Below are 17,493 nucleotides of genomic sequence, written 5' to 3' on the forward strand. Positions count from 1 at the left end.
TCTACCTTTATATGTCCTACCACTCTCCTCATGATTAGACTCATTCACAGTTTCACCAGAGAACACAACAAAACCATCTTCCACGCCAACACTCACCGTTTCCTTAGTGACTCCAGGCATGTCCACCCACACATATAATAACCCTTCCTTCACCTTTTAGCCCCGTATGTTTCTTTAGGCCCTTCGGTTTCGGATGGGTGTGTGACTAAATAAAAACTGAGCTCATCTGGACCCAAGAGAAACAGGAAATTATTAATTTATTAGTACTAATTAATAAAGGTAAATCTAAGTAATACTAACAAATGAAACCCAACAAAAAAAAAAAAAAAAAAAAAACAAAATAGATCAGGGCAACATATAAAGGAAGCTTGATTATTTTTGACCATATTAAAGAAAAGGGTTTTTGATTTAGAGACACCTTTTTTCAACTCTTCATCCCATGAAGGACTATTAGAGCAACGAGTTCCAGTCTTCGATTTCTGCTGTCAAAAAAGAAACAACAATATTTATTACTAAACTTATTAAAAAAAAAAAAAAAAGTAGAACCAAGCACACAAATTTCTTTATTTAATTTAAATTTAAATATGATGATGACCTTGGATACTTTCATCTTGACAGTGGCCACACCGTTGCTGATATTGATTTGAGGTTTTCTGAGTTTATAAGAACGCAGTCCATAAGAAGCTCCATACAACCTTCCACGGTCGCCCTCACATACCATGGGTGCTAAGCCTCCGCAAAACACAACGTTGTCAGGAAACGTAGTGAGGTACAGGCATTCTTTGGGGACACCTGGCATATCTACCCGCACGTATATAACTTTGTCATTCTTTGCCATAGCAATGCGTTCCGTAGCACCTACTGGTCCACTCCTTTGAAATGGGTTGTTCTTAGCGTAAAACTCACCTGTTTTAACACCCAAGAAGATGGGAAAAAAAAAAAAAAAAAGATGAAAGAGAATGTTAAAAAGATGCTAATAGAACAAAGGATTCGTAAAACCCATAAGAGGAAGGGAGGTAAGAACCTGAATCAGTGATTCCAAAGTCTGAAAAGAAAGGACCTTCGGGGTTGGGAGGACTCTGGGTAGACTGGGTTGGGGCAGTTGAGCTTGAAGAAGAAGCCATTCTTCAAAAGATGAAGATAGCAAATTAAGGAGGTGAGGGTTTCTGCAAGTAGGGTTTTGTGTAGAGTGAACCGATGGGAAAGGGTAGGGTGTGGCAGTGTCTGTGTCTGTCACACTCACATTCATGAGAAGGGAAATGATAAAGCTGGATATTTACGGGTAGCTAGGCTAGCTGTCCTGCTGGTTAACCTTTTGACCAATATACCCACATAGCCTTTTTTTTCTTTTTCTTTTTTAAAGAGGAAAATATATCCACAAATTGAGAAGTTGTTTTGGGTAAATTGCAACATCAATTTTAATTAGTAATCATCATTTTTATTTGTGCATGAGCATGAATCACAGATTCACAATGAATCATCTACAAAAATTTGTAAAAGGAATAACGAAAAAGAAGAGAATAGGATGAAAAAGTTGTGTCACTCGTTAATAATCTTTCACCAAGCACGCAGTTTTCGGGTTATAGGATTCCTGGTTTGCAACAGCTGATGCTCTCGGGAAAACAGATTTTGTGCATAACTCCTCAAAAAATGTACGTTGGGGGTAAAATGGTCACTTCAAAAAGTAACTTGGGGTTGTCTGCAATGGTAACGTATCGCTCCTTGATTGGATACTATTTGTTGTCCAACTGTCCTTGGAGTTGGACCCAGGTCTGTGTATTCTCGTAGCATTAGCTACGTACCCTATATATAAGCTTACCCATTCAAATTTTATTTCTGTTTTACAATCTCCTCTCAAGAAAATTAGTTTGAAATTGTATATATTATATATACGTTTTTACTTCATCTCATATTGCTAGAAATAAAATCATATGATTAGTCCTGTATTTAAATTTTGGGCATATTTTCTTTTGGATTAGAAATTCTGGATACTTAATAGATCATGATAAAATTAAAAGTAATAAATAAATATTGACCCATATAATTTGATTATTTATAATTCATTTTTTAAATCTTCCAATTATCTGGATACAACGGGTTTTAAACAATAAAATTTTCAATTTCTTCGTTGCTGATAACAATTTGATATCAAACAGCCATATAAAGTGCCACTACAATGATGTACGAATTATTTGCTGGACTGGACCAAATGATAATTGAAAGAGATCAGCTAATAACAGAAACCAATAACCCATCTCCCACAATTCCAAAGCAAATGAAGAGAATCATTTTATACACCATTAGCTAAATGAGTCCTGATCTAGTTGATAGAGAATCATCATAGATGGATTTTTCATCCCTTCCAAGCTAATTGTCCTTCTAATCGTTGTCATGGTTATGTTTCACTAGCCACATGAAAAAAAAAAAAAAAAAAAAAGAGAAGAAAAGGGATAGACCCTATATGTATTTACTTGCATTTCCATCATATAATATCTTCATTTCATTTTGCATGAAAGATTAGGGTGTCAAATGGGTGGGATTGGGCGGGCATAATTGGGTTGTGTATATAAAACTCATTTACTCATTAAAACTCATTTAACTAATTGCTTTTAACCCAAACTCAACCCAACCCAATGATTATGAGTAAACCCAAACTCACCCAATTACCCAATTATCAAAATTACCAAAATGCCACTAAAGTGAAAATGACCAAAGTACTCTAAAATTTTCAAAAATATCAAAATACCTCAAAACCTAAAAATTACCAAAATAACCCCAAAAAACAATAAAAGACTTGTGGAAATTGTTTTTTTTTTTTCCTTCACTATTTTCCTCAGTTTTCTTAGCAAACAAATAGAATTATGCTCCATTCAGCAACCTCCAACAACAAATTCAACCTCTAATCAATCACAGGATTACAAACTGAGAATCATGATTTTGGATTAAACCCAGTTGAGTCGGTTACTTATCAAAAAAGAAAAAAAAAATCTCAGCCCCTAAATGAGTGAGAAAAAACACAGAGCCAAAACACTGAGCTTTGATGTTTCAGCAAATCCACACCCAAACAATTCCTAATTCCTTAAATCACAAAAAAATAAATACAAAAGTGAGCAAGCGAGAGAGAAAGAGAGAGAGAACAAGGAGCCCTAGTGTGGTCAAGGAGGATTTCCTCGGTGGAGACCATGGTGAGCCTAGCTCTAATGTCCTCGTGCACCACGTTGCCGAATTGAGGCCAAGATTGGCACTCGATGGTGCGCTTGCTAAGCCTAGCATTTGCAAGCTTGCGAGTGGGAGTGGTGATTGTGATCTTAACCTTATTGCCATTGTCATTGAACTTGTACTCAATCACCTTCTTGATCTCGTTCTTGTTGGGACTGATCATCTACCGTTGGCTTCTTCATTTTCTCAGCCAAAACGTGATTGGAGGCCAAGAAAATGAAGGAAAGTGAAAACCCTCGTGAAACACTAAAATGATGAGGGCTGGTTTATTTATTTATTTTTATTTTTATGGGAAGGGTTGGGTTGAATTTGGGTATATTACTTTTGGGTTAAATGGGTCTCAATGGGTTTTTAGTTAAAACCCAATAATCACTGGGTCTAATTGGGTTGATGCCCATTTAACACAACTAATAATTTGGTAGGTTTAGGTTCAATTAGAGTGGGTGAGTTTAGGTGGGCAAATGGGTTTGGGCTTACTTTGCCATCCCTATGAAGGACCAATCTTAAGATCAATGGTTTTGTAAAAAGAAAATTTGTACATATGATGATACTTCTTTAAAGATATCATACTTCTTTAAAGATATATTTTATGGTTTTCTTTTTTTTAAATACAAGATAAAAATTTTATTCTAGCTTAATCTAAGTGTATATGTGTGTAAAACTCTCTTATGGAGACTTGAATTCCGGCCCTTACCCCCTACACCCCACAAGCACTTACGCTTGTGGAGTGACCACCACACCAAGGATGTGCGTGGTTTTGATGGTAGAAAATTTTGTATATATAAAAAAATTACAGAATTGTTTCAAAAACCACTTGAGTTGCAAATATAAGTTATATCAGCTCAGCGAAAAAGTAAATTACATCTATGTTTGTGTTACAATAATAATGATCCTGAGGTTATATATGGTGAGCACAGGCAATAGAGGTCCTAAATTTGAATAATAACCAGGAACAAAAAGTACTCGATGATACATACAGTGAACTATAATTCTCTAAACCCTAAGTCCATAATCCCATAGAAACGCTCCTTGATGACATCACCTCCACTAGCATGGAGGTCTGGACTAGCTTTGTCAACCAACCCCTTCAACCCATCTCCAATGAAGATCCTAATATGGAACTGTAGGGGCGCAGGAAACCCTTATTTCCGCCAAAACTTCTCCAACCTCAACCACTCCCATCATCCTGATATCGCCATTATCATGGAAACTCGCATCTTCGGTCAAATAGCTGAAGATATCAATTCTTCTCTTGGTTTCGAGAATGTTTTCTGCTCTAATGTTGTGGGCTTTCATGGTGGAATTTGGATACGTTGGAATGAAAGAAACACTACTCTGGACATCCTATTTGTCATAGATCAAGCCATCCACGATTTTGTTCAGGTATGTGCCTCCAATCCCAACTCCAACTGGATCCTCTTTGCCATTTATGCTAGTTCCGATTAACAACTCGCTTCAATCTTTAGGATGACCTAGCTAACTTTGAAAACTCCCACTCCCTTCCTTGGCTCTTAGCCGAAGAATTCAATGACATCCTCTCCCACCATGAAAGCCTCAGCTCTCCCCCCCCCCCCCCCCAGTCATAGACACATTGAAGCTTTTAATGATCTCCTTAATAAATGTAATCTCATAGACTAAGGTTTTAGTGGACTTAAGTTTATGTGGTCTAACAAAAGAAATGATGATCTTGTTATGAAGCGGTTAGATAGAGCCTTATCAAACCCGCAATGGAAACTTCTCTTCAAGGATGCTCATGTGCGTCATCTCCCCAGAACCTCTTCTAATCATCACCCCATTCTCTTCCACCCTTCCCCCTCCACTACGCACAACTTCGGTCCCAAGCCTTTTCGCCTCGAAACCATGTGATTCAATGATCCTACTTTCCCCTTTGTCATCCATCAATCTTGGTCAAAACACCCCATAAATATCAAGACAGCCATGGATGTCTTCACTTGTCTNAACAAAAGAAATGATGATCTTGTTATGAAGCGGTTAGATAGAGCCTTATCAAACCCGCAATGGAAACTTCTCTTCAAGGATGCTCATGTGCGTCATCTCCCCAGAACCTCTTCTAATCATCACCCCATTCTCTTCCACCCTTCCCCCTCCACTACGCACAACTTCGGTCCCAAGCCTTTTCGCCTCGAAACCATGTGATTCAATGATCCTACTTTCCCCTTTGTCATCCATCAATCTTGGTCAAAACACCCATAAATATCAAGACAGCCATGGATGTCTTCACTACTTGTGTCAAATTCTAGAACTCAGATTCTTTTGGTAACATTTTTCACTGGAAAAAAAGAATTCTTGCTCACCTCACAGGCATCCAAAAATTTCTCTGCAACCGTAATAGCCTTTTCCTCCAAAAACTTGAAACTGGCCAACAAACCGAATATAAACACATCCTTCCCATTGAGGAAGAATTTTGAGCCCTTAAATCCTGTGTTGAATGGACCTTGTTAAGGGATCGCAATACAAAATTTTTTCATCTCCAAACCCTTTGCCGCTGCCACCATAATAAGATATGGTGCCTTAAGAATGCTACTAGAGACTAGACACATTCCTTCCATGATATTAAGGACATGATATCAAACCATTTTACTTCCCTTTACAGTACTAAGATGACCTCCTTAGCGCTCCCCTCTCAATACCCTACCCACCCTTGCTCATTATCTCAGGAAGTGCACAATACTCTTTGTAGTGACAAAACTGAACAAGACATTAAAAATGCCATCTTCTCCTTCAAGCCACACAAAGCCTTGGGCCTTGATGGCTTTCACCCAGTCTTCTTCCAAAGGTACTAGAATATAGTGGGTCCATCAGTCATTACCTACATCAGAAATATCTTCCTAACAAAAACCATCCCCATAAATTTAAACTCAACTCTTCTTTGCCTCATACCCAAATCAACTAGACCCAAAACAGTTCATCAATTTCATTCCATTGGCTTATGCAATACCCTTTACACAAAACTGTGACAAAACTTCTTGTCCAAAGACTAAAACCCTTCATCCCTGACCTCATTCATCCTTTTCAATCTAGTTTTATTGTGGGAAGGAAAGCCAGTGACAATGTGATTCTAACTCAAGATATTATTCATTCCATGACCATCTCTAAGAGCAAGAAAGGTCTTATGGCCCTCAAAATTGATCTTGAAAAAGGTTTTGACAGACTCGAGGGGAACTTCATTCACCATGTCCTCAAATGGTTTAACTTTCCAAATGATTGGATTGAGCTTATCATGTCCTGTCTTACCACCTCTAACCTCTCGGTCATGATTAATGGTGAGAGACTTGATCCTTTCCTTCCCTCTCGCGGCATCCGCCAAGGCGATACTCTCTCCCCCTACATTTTTATCCTTTGCATGGAATATTTGGCGGAGCTCATCAATATTGAAATTTCTCTTGGCAACTGGTCAAGTATAAAGACTTCAAGAGACAGACCATCCTTCTCTCATCTTTTGTTCTCCGACAACCTCATCCTCTTCGCCAAAGTCACAAAGAAAAATTGCCTTGCTCTCAATAAGGTTTTAGAGACTTTCTGCACCATCTCGGGTCAAAAAGTGAATTATGGCAAGTCAAAGCTTTTTTGGTCCATTCAGACCAGTAAAGCTAATGCTACCATGGCAAAAAGGCAGCTTGGCATGGAGCGTACCAATGATTTTGGGAAATATCTTGGTGTCCCCATCATCTCCGATGGTCAAAATAAGAGAGCTTTCAGCCTTATTGTCAAAAAAATTCGAGCAAAGCTCTCAGGTTGGAAATCCCGCTCCCTCTCCATGGCAGGCCGACTCATGCTCATCAACTTCGTCACCTCAGCAATGCCCACCCACTTGATGCAGTGCACCCTACTCCCTGCAAAAATTTGCCACGAGCTTGACAAGATCAACCGGGATTTTCTCTAGGGTGATTCTTCATCCAGGAAAAAGATCCATGCTATCAACTGGACCACAGTCACCAAAACCAAAACATCTCGGTAGATTGGGTATTATGCGTAGCCTCAGTTGCAATAGAGCTTTGCTTGCAAAAAGGGTTTGGGAGCTCTGCCTTGACCTAAATAGCATATGGGCCAAAACCTTTAGGAAAAAATATCCCCTTTCCTTGGATGCCACCAAAATAAAATCTCCTGTTTGGGCCAGTCTTCAAAAAGCCCAAAATACTTGCGAGGTAGGCACTCGCTAGCTTATTTGCAATGGAGAAACTTCTAGGTTTTGGCTTGATAACTGGACGGGTCATGGTAAACTCTGCAATCTTATCGAATGGCCTCTCAATGAGAATGACATGGTTCTTAAGGTGAAAGACTTTTGGGATAGCAACAGCAATTGGGACTTCTCTGTTTCCTCTTTTGACATTTCCCTACACATCCGTAACATCATTCGAGCCACCCCTCTCCCTATTCACTTTGTCCTCAATGACAGCCCCTCTTGGAATTACTCTCCTAATGGTTAATTTACTTTTTCCTCAATGACAGCCCCTCTTGGAATTACCACACCCAACTGGAACTAGCTCTGGAAATCCCACACTCTCCCTTGCGTCAAAACGTTTCTTTGGCTCACATGCCATGATTTCCTTTCCACAAAGAACCAACTCTTCAAGTGCCACATTCTATTTGAAGACTTTTGCCCTCTCTACCTTTCATCTGCTGAAACCACCATCCACATCCTTTGGGATTGTCCATACACTTCAACCATTTGGCAAAATTCCTCAAACCCCACCATTCCTCACAACTTCTTCACCCTCAACCTTCCCAATTGGCTCAAGCTCATCTCATCCCCCACACCTCAAACTTCAAACCACAATACCATACCTTGGCACATCATCTCCCCCCTAACTGCTTGGTGCATCTGGATAGCCCGCAACAAGTTTGTCATGGAGAACATTCCCATCTTGGCCTAGGATCTCTCAATAAAAGCCAAACCACTAGCCCAAGACGTATGGCATCTGATCCTTACAAAAAATGCTCCCATCAAGAATAGCACTACCCATATCGATTGGACCCTATTAGGACATATGTGGTTTCATTTAAAGAACATATAACATTCTTTTATGTATATTGGCTAATCCTTTGACAAAACGCACTCTACTTGTAATTGGGTAGTTCTAGGTGTTTTTAATACTTTAAGAAATAAGGTTTCAAGATCAAGTGTTGAAGTCATCAAGTCTGTCCAAGAAACAAGCTGAAGAAGTGCAAATTCATTAAAGTTCGACATCTGCTCAATAGCTCCTCAACACCTTGCTATCTGTCGAGATTTATAAAATCAGATTTTCTGATCTGATTTCTTGGAATCCGTGAATGTGTCTTTGAGCTTTCTTTTCTTCTAACCCTAGACATATAAAAGGATTGTTTTTAGGGCCGTCAAATTGTACACAAGTTGCACAAGCATTAAGCAAACTCCGTTCAAGCAATTTGTGATCAAAGATGAAGTTTTTGCCCTAGTTCATCTCTTCTGAAGAAGTTGCTGTGTATTTGCACCAAAGGGTTTTGTGACCAAGCATCTTCTTGATCTTCATCGTATATGATGAACTGAAGAACTTTGTAGCCAACCTCTCCTTTAAGTTAGTGTTAAAGTCGCGTACTGGGATCTGCGCAATTGGTTAGTCACGTACTTGGGAGCCGTGCATCAAAGGTGGGAACTGTCACTACAAAACAAGTCCAATTAGATATTGGGGTAAGGGTTCAACTGTAGATTGGTAAGGTACTTGGGATTCCTTTACTTGTAACCGCTTGTTATGATAATAGTGGAGTTTCGGAAGTGGTGACCTGAAAATCACCTGGTGGGGTTTTTACCGTTCGGTTTTCCCCATTCGTAAACAAATCACCATGTTATTTAATTTCCGCTGCATATTTAGTTTTTTGGTGATTTATTTGTACTACCACGCATTGCATGTTAAATTGATTAATTAATAACATGGCTAATGAATTAATTAATTTTTTATCACAAGGGGTTAATTCAGTTTGTGGCCTATCAAGTGGTATCAGAGCAGGCACACTCTGATTAAGAGTAATCTTTGCTATGTTGATCCATTGACCCCTGCTTGTCATGGATAGATGACAGTCATTAATCATACCTCCTTTATTTGATGGCACTAACTATGCATACTAGAAAGTACGCATGAGAGTTTTCTTGCAATCTTTAGATGAGAAGGTGTGGCAAGCTATAAAGATTGGCTGGACCAAGCCAAAAGAAGCGCTGGCCGATTGGGATGAAGCCAAGATCAAGGCAGCAAATTTCAACAGCAGAGCGTTGAATGCCCTATTTAGCGCAGTCACCAATGAGGAGTTCAAGAAGATATCCTCTACTGAAATTGCAAAGGAAGCATGGACCATCCTCTAGACAACCTATGAGGGTACAAAGACTGTTAAGGATTCAAAGTTTCAAAGGCTCACTACAAGCTTTGAAGAAATAAAGATGGAGGAGGATAAGTCGTTTGATGAGTTCTATGCCAAGCTTAAGGACATAGTAAACTCAGCCTTCAATCTTGGAAAAACCATCCTTGAACCTAAGATTGTGAGGAAGGTGCTCAGATCTCTACCCAAGAGATTCTATGCCAAGATTACGGCGATAGAAGAATTAAAGGATATTGACAAGATTCCTTTGACTGAACTGGTTGGAAACTTGCAGACCTATGAGCTAGGACTATCTAAGATTGGAAAGACGAGTAAAGGCAAGAGCATGGCCTTAAAGGCAAAGAGTAGTGATACAGATGAGTCATCCGATGATAAAGATTCCAAGATGAAGTCCTATATTACAAGGCAGTTCAAGAAGTTTATGAAGAATGCCAATGGGAGGAGCTTTGACAAGGACCGCAGACAATCCAGTTCTTTTCAATCTAAAGGGCAAGACAAAGGGAAAAAGGATGCTAAGAACGACGATCAATACACTGTTCCTACAGGACCAAAGTCATTGGATGTCATGGATTCGGTCACATGAAGCATGAATGCCCTACATATCTCAAGAGCATTGGGAAGAGTAAGGCACTTGCTACAACCTTGAGTGACACTAAGCCTGAAGATGATTCCAACAATGAGGATGACAGAATCTTAAATGCCTTCACTGCCACAGTCAATCCTACTGAAGGGATTGTTGAAGAAGTACACGAAGAACAAGAAATGATGGAGTCCAAATTTGAGAAGATGGATGATCAAGATGATATCCATACAGCCTATGAGAAACTTTACAAGCTCTCTGAGAAACATGAGAAACTGTATAGGCTGGCCACCAAGAAGCTTAGTGATGTAGAACTTGATCGTGAAGAGTTATCCATAAAGTTTGATGAGGCGAATCAAACTATTGAAGCGCTGAGGTTTGAGAACAATTTCTTGGCTGAGAAGGCCAAGAAGCTTGAAGCGAAGCTATTTCAAGTCAGAGCTCAACTACAGAGGACTTCAAGTACAAAGCTTGATGAGATGCGTAGCATTCAAAAATTTGCTTCAGATTGAACAGGTTTAGGGTATGGTCTTTCTTCCTCTCATATTGCATCTACTAGTGCTACTGTTTTTGTTTCTCCTGCTAATAACACTGAAATTGAGAACGCTGATGATAAAACTGAATTAGCTAGTAAGAACTTAAACAATGGTAAATCTATCTTAGGAGCACTCCCTAAGCAGGATAAGAAAGATGCTAAAAACCTTAGGGCTAAGAAGGCTAACTCTCAAAAGCCTAAACAAAAGAAGCAGCATCTCTGTCGTCATTGTGGAGCTGCCGGTCATACTCGACCAAATTGCTATAAGTGGCTAGCCACTCAACAGAGCAACGACATGATCACATCTAGAAGCCAGAATTAGCTTCAATCCTCTCTTACTCCTCTTGGTGATCTTCTCAAAGCCCTCATGTTCCTTTAAACTTGAACGGGTTCAATTCTTCCCTTTCACCGCCGGTTCAAGGATTCAATCAAAGGAAAGGTTCTTACAAGGTGTGGAAGAAAAAGAACTCTAAGTGATTTCATCACTTTCTTCTATCTTCTTGTTTTTGTTTGTTGCATCACTTGTGTATTTTGCATTTATTTTGAGTCAGTTTAGTTTTATACTTTACTTTGTTTAACATGTTTTTGTGTGTTTTCCTTTACTTTTGTTTGTTTTGTTTTAAAATAAAAAAAAATTGAAAAAAAAAATCAGAAAAATACAAAAACAGTGTATGTTATGTGTACTTTGGTACTTGTGTACTTTGGATGGCCATTAAAACAAAGTTTCTAAATTTTGTATTATTTGTAGCTTAGATAAGCATCTCAATGCATAACTAAGCAAGTGAGCTTTGTAGCTCTTATTTGTGATAAGTAAGATTAAGTTATCTCTTAAACTTAACACTCATATCACTCTTTTTGACGGGTAGGACTAGAAAATCCTAAGAAATGTATAAATAACCATCTCACCACTGTTGCCCGCCAATCATAATATGACACATGTATGCTTCAGCATAGCAAAAGTGCAGTGTCAAAGACATCTGTATGCTTCGGCATAGCAAAAGTGCAATGTCTATGCTTAACATGTTGGGTATTTCTTTTATCTCTTTTATATGCCTACGCATGATATGCTAAAATAAAATAAAATATGCAAAAAATAAAAATAAAAAGCAAAAAGATAAAAAATGCTTTAAATATGGTTGCAAGCGTGTATTTTAGGAGATGTGGGAGTTATAGGATATACCTCGAAGGTGATAGTCCCCATCAAACAGTTATGATTGTGTGTGAGTTAAAGTTATTTTCTCATATCTCAGATCGTCAAAACATGTATACACATATGCAATCTTGTGATGTTTTTCACACACAACACGCAATATTCTTTATTACACTTGATACATATGCAGGTACAATGTGATTTAGCCATCACAAAGGTTTTACATGTGTTAAAATATACTGACTAAACTGTCTTGACTTATTTTTGAAAAATAAAATTGGTTAGACTTGTTTAGTGTGTGTGTGTGTGTGTGTTTTTGAGGATCCATGTGCTTAAAATTTTTGTTGAGAGATGTTTTTTAGAGCTTAATATGTTGACTGGATCATTGGTTGAGGTGCATGTTGGATTGCATTCATGTCTGTGTTTTTCACTTCTTGAAAAACTTTTTTTTTTTTTAAAGCTGGCTCGACACCTCCCCGATTCCTTATTATCTGTCGAGCTTCTCAAGCCTTTTTCTTATCGCAATCTCAACATCTCTTTAACACCTGGTGGATCGATCGAGAAAGTTCTGGCCTCCTCGATACCTTCTTGATACCTAGTGGATCGATCAAGCTTCTATTCCTTGAAGGTGATTCTTGTTCCTCGATACCTCTTGACACCTCATCTATCGAGATTTACTGAGGTTTCTATATATACCTCTTGCGCGATCCAGTTCTCATTTCCTCAATCTCTCTCGATCTGTCAGCGCCTGTTCATCTCCCAAACTCTTTTTTCTCACTCAAAACCTTCAACCCACATGATTTTCGGCCCTTCCTTGCTTCAAATCACTTGGTATGATCTCTTTTTCCTTCATTCTTCATACATTTCATGTTTTGAATCTTAGGTTTTGGGATTTTTGAAAATTTTTGGGATTTTTCAAAATTGATGAGTTTTTCTTGAAATTTTGGGATGGGTTTTCATTTAAATGTGTTCAAAATCTCATGTATTGCATCACATTTGCATTAGAATGGTATTTACATGCATTTAGATGTGTGTTCTATGCTTGTGTGCTAGTAGGATTGGATTGGGCTGATCCCATGATGGTTTTACTTTGCATGTCACATGTTCATGCATTTCCCATGCATACGTACTCTCTATTCAATATATTTGAATTGTTTTGGGACTTTTCTGATTGTCTCTTTCTATCTCTTTTTCTCATTCTATTTACGTTAGTAGTGTCTATGGCACCTAAGCGTAAATCCACTCCTGCTCGGAACCTTCTTCATTCTGGAGCTTTCTCCTCTTCTGATTCTATTCCTCTTAATCTTCAATTCTGTGATGATAATGCCCACAAGGCATTCTTGGAGAACTTCTCTAGACGAGGTGTTTATTCGGAACGCCAAGTCATTTTGGAGACTTCGCCGACACTGACCTTCCTTCTGTCATTCACAGTAAGGGATGGGAGTCACTGTGTGACGTCCCGGTCACTTGTCCTCACATGCTCATTTAGGAGTTTTACTCCAATATGCACGGGATTGATCGTTCAGTACCTCTCTTTTTACTCGCGTTCGAGGTACGCGTATTCCTGTCATACCGCAGCTAGTTGCGGATGTGCTTAGGTTCCTAGGATAGAGTTTCCTACTATCCTTCTTTCAGCATCTGCGGACTGTGTCCAAAGATGAGCTCATTTTTCTTTTTGTGAGCGCCCTGTTGATTGTGATGAGCATCAATATACATCATGTAGACTTTTGCTAAAGGTCCTAGATTCTTAAACATGGTGATGACTTTTGTACTCCATCCTCTCTCTCACTACAACTCCATCACAGAGTCTCATGCTCAATTTTTTGTTATCTTTTCTTGAGCATCTTACCATAGATTTTCCTTCTCATTTCATTCTTTCTATCATAGATGTTCATTTAGATTCGGCGTCCCATGATAAGCTCATCTTTCCTTCAACTATCACGAAATCTTACGCCATTTTTCTGTCCCTTTTCCTGTGTCCGACCACTTCACTCACATTTGTGCCATAGACGCTGTTGAGGTCCAAAATTTCACAAAGCCCGTTCCATAAAAAAATAAAGAAGGCCCAATTCATGCAGTAAGAATAATCGACATCAAGGCCTTATGTATGTTCAGATTTCTAGCAAAAAAGCCATTAAAAAGTCCAGCAAATTCCAGTGAAAGAACTAGACCGGGATCCCCAGAGGCTCGGGATCCTCGGGACACACAACATGCTCTAAGTAAGATTGAAACGGCTCAAAGCATAAACGATGAAGGACAAACAGGTCTCAAGCGCACAATCATGCGTCAGAAAGTGTAAAGCAAACATTCATGAACAAAGGAGCTGCACCTCAAGGAACTAAGCATGAGAAAACCATAAGTAGAAGTGGTTGGAGGAAGCTTTCAACCCAGCAGTAAAAGATCCCGATTGTTTGGGAAAAATGACAAGGATGAAGGGCAGACAAAAACTGAAAAGGCGAAGAGGGCCAAATAGATAAGATTAACAACCTAAGTGGATCTTGGAATAGAAAGTTAGCTAGGGGCTTTCAGCTTGGTCGGACTAAAAGGAAGAAATTATAAGGAAAAAAGAAAGGACAAGCCTCTGGTTAGCTGACACAGTACGAGCTCTGAAGGGCAAAAGAGAGAAATCGCTCATGCCTTAAAACCCTAGAGTCACACTATAAAAGGAAGAGAAAACTCATGCTGAGGGACATTGATTCATCACCATTTTAATCTGAGAAAAGATATCACAACAGAGCCATAGGAAAAGCTCTATAAAATCAAAAGAAAACAGAGGAACCGCACCTGGTATCTCAGAGACAGCCACTATAACACATGCTCGGATTCAACAAATTCAAACTTTGCAAGTCTTGGAAGCTTGAATAGCTATCAAAGTCTGTAATTTTTGAACTTAGTTGAACCTTGTATCACGTGAATATAGAACTATAGGAAAAGCTCTGTAAAATCAAAAGAAAACAGAGGAACCGCTCATGGTATCCCAGAGACAGCCACTATAGCACATACTCGGATTTAACAAATTCAAACTTTGCAAGTCTTGGAAGCTTGAATAGCTATCAAAGTCTGTAATTTTTGAACTTAGTTAAACCTTGTATCACGTCTTAGTAAGCATATTGTAATGCACAATCAAGAAAAATAATGAAATACCTCATATTGATTTGAGGATCTCTAACAATTATTTCTTGTATTTCTTTATTACATTGTCTTCCTTTACTGTTTCTTGCTAAAATCCTTCTCATCTAACTATCTTGGAAGGCAAAGCCCAAGCAAAGCCACTCGGACTTAAGTTCTAAATCCCACAAGTCTTGTGCAAAAGCACCAAGTCTGTGAGAATTGGGGCCAGGATCCTCGTGGCAGAATCATTCTCATGAAACTCATTTACATATATGTATATGTATTAAAATGTATATCCTAATCTAAGAAACTAACATTATTTGAAGATATGTGTAGTGTTTTTTTTTATGTAGCACCCATAGAGGTAAAGGGAAAGGACAAATCTCTATTACATAATAAACATGGAAAATATCATATAGTTTAGAGAACCAGAGCATTCTGGGTTCTTACAAGCCTAATACGCCTCGGGATCTCATGACAGTACTCCCTGAGGTACCAAGAGGAATTGCACTTTTCATCTTGAGGAGCTTTATGTGACTTGGGCACAACTTGGTTCGTAATCAGCCCCATTTAGCTGTGGTAAACCAAGCCCAGTCCACCAAAACAACAAGTATTTAGGCCCGGGATCCTTGTCTCTACTTGGGCCTGTGTACTAAGAAAAAAAGCACTCTCACAGACGCCACTACCGTAAAACGTAGTGCAGCGCAGTTTAGGTCGCGATAGCCGGATTCCACTCCTTCCTCCCATTCTACTCCATCTCGTACCGCTCCGTCTACATCCGCTCCTTCTTCCTCTATGGGCAATGTATCTCTTGGAGACATCATGGCGCAGCTGCAGGGCATGGATACTCGCCTCGATACACTCTTCACTGAGTTGTATCAGGTGAATGTTCGTGTTGGTCGTATTGCATGACGACAGGCGACCATGGGTAGGTTTGCTTCTGAGGCTACTTCTTCACCACCTCCTCTAGCGGCTTCTAATTATGAGGATGATGATGATGATGGTGATGACGATGACGCTTCGGATGATGATGGAGATGCTAGCTCTACTGATGAGATGTCTACTTAACACACTTACCCTTTGTCACTCGTGACAAAAACGGGGAGTAGTTTTGGATATGAGAGTAGTCATCTTAGGAGGAGAGTTAATATATGACAGTTTTGTTAGGGGGAGTGTTGATACTTGAGGATGTAGTGAGGATTTGATGTATCTTTTTCTTTTCTACTTTTTTGGATACATTGTTCTTGTATATGAGGTCTTGTGACTAGTTTTTACATACATTGTACTTATTTTCTCTATATGTGGATGTATGTTTCTTTCACCTGTCTGTTCATGTGTTGTTTCTTCTCTATCTTTATACACATGTTTCTTATACTTGTATGCAATCTATTATTTCTGTTTCACAGAAGATGCCTTGATGAATTTTGTTTAAAGTGTTTCAGAAATACAAGTTGTCAAAGTCTACTTGCCATAAACTCTTTTCTTGCAAAGTTTTTCAAGGGCTTGTGATAGGCTAAATTTTATTGTATTTAACAAGTGAGTATGAGTTGAGTAATTTATGACTTCTCCCATATGTTCATTTGTTTATTATGGTTTTGTCATGGATTGCCAAAGGGGTACCCCCCCCTCCTGTTGGCTTCTTTAAACTCAACATCGATGGTTCAGCCAAAGGAAACCCAGGCTTAGCAGTGACTGGTGGGCTTATAAGAGATCACAACTGATCTTGGATCGCTAACTTCACTAAATCCATTGGCTTCACTCACCCATGGCAGCAAAGCTTTGGGGTCACAGGGAGGGCCTTGTCCTAACAAAAAACCTTAACATCAGGAATCTGCTGATAGAAATTGATGCCAAAGCTGTGATTGATATCATTAGCTCTCAGAATGGTACCTCTTTTGTTACACATCCTTATTCTAACCTCATTCTTGAATGCAGGTCCCTACTCCGGTGTTTTGAAGATGCTCAGATCGGTCACACCCATTGTGAAGGAAACTATTGTGCTGATATTTTGGCTAAGAAGGGAATTTTTAGTTCTAGTTCTTTTGTTTATCACTCTTCTTCTCCTTATTGTATTATGTACCAACTTTTGGCTGATGCATGGGATGTTTACTTCCCCAGACATTGTATTTCCTAGCTTTCGTTTAATTCAAGTTCTGGTTTACCAAAAAAGTCCATAATCCAACATGCACAAATTTCAATTTAACCAAAAATAAGTAAAAACCATTGTCAATGTACAAAATACCACAAAAAGCTAATACTTACGTTAGAAAGCATATAATAGAAAAATGTATCAAATTAATATATTTTAGTCCAAAAATTATCCACATCAAGCAAGCCAAAATTTTGTAAATATGTATTGTTACTACAGTAACCATGTACATTTATATTAGCACTATTCATTTTACATTTAATTTTTTATTCTTTCTCTATATATTCTAATAGTGGTAAGTCCCACTTCTTTTCTTATTCTTTATTGGAGTGTTTTTATATTTTCACATGATAATGATATGCAGCTTTTGTTTAGATTACACTTTAATAATAAGAATTTAT

This window comes from Quercus suber, unplaced genomic scaffold (genome assembly GCF_002906115.3).
Source record: "Quercus suber isolate HL8 unplaced genomic scaffold, Cork oak 2.0 scaffold_380, whole genome shotgun sequence".
NCBI classification, from domain to species: Eukaryota; Viridiplantae; Streptophyta; class Magnoliopsida; order Fagales; family Fagaceae; genus Quercus; species Quercus suber.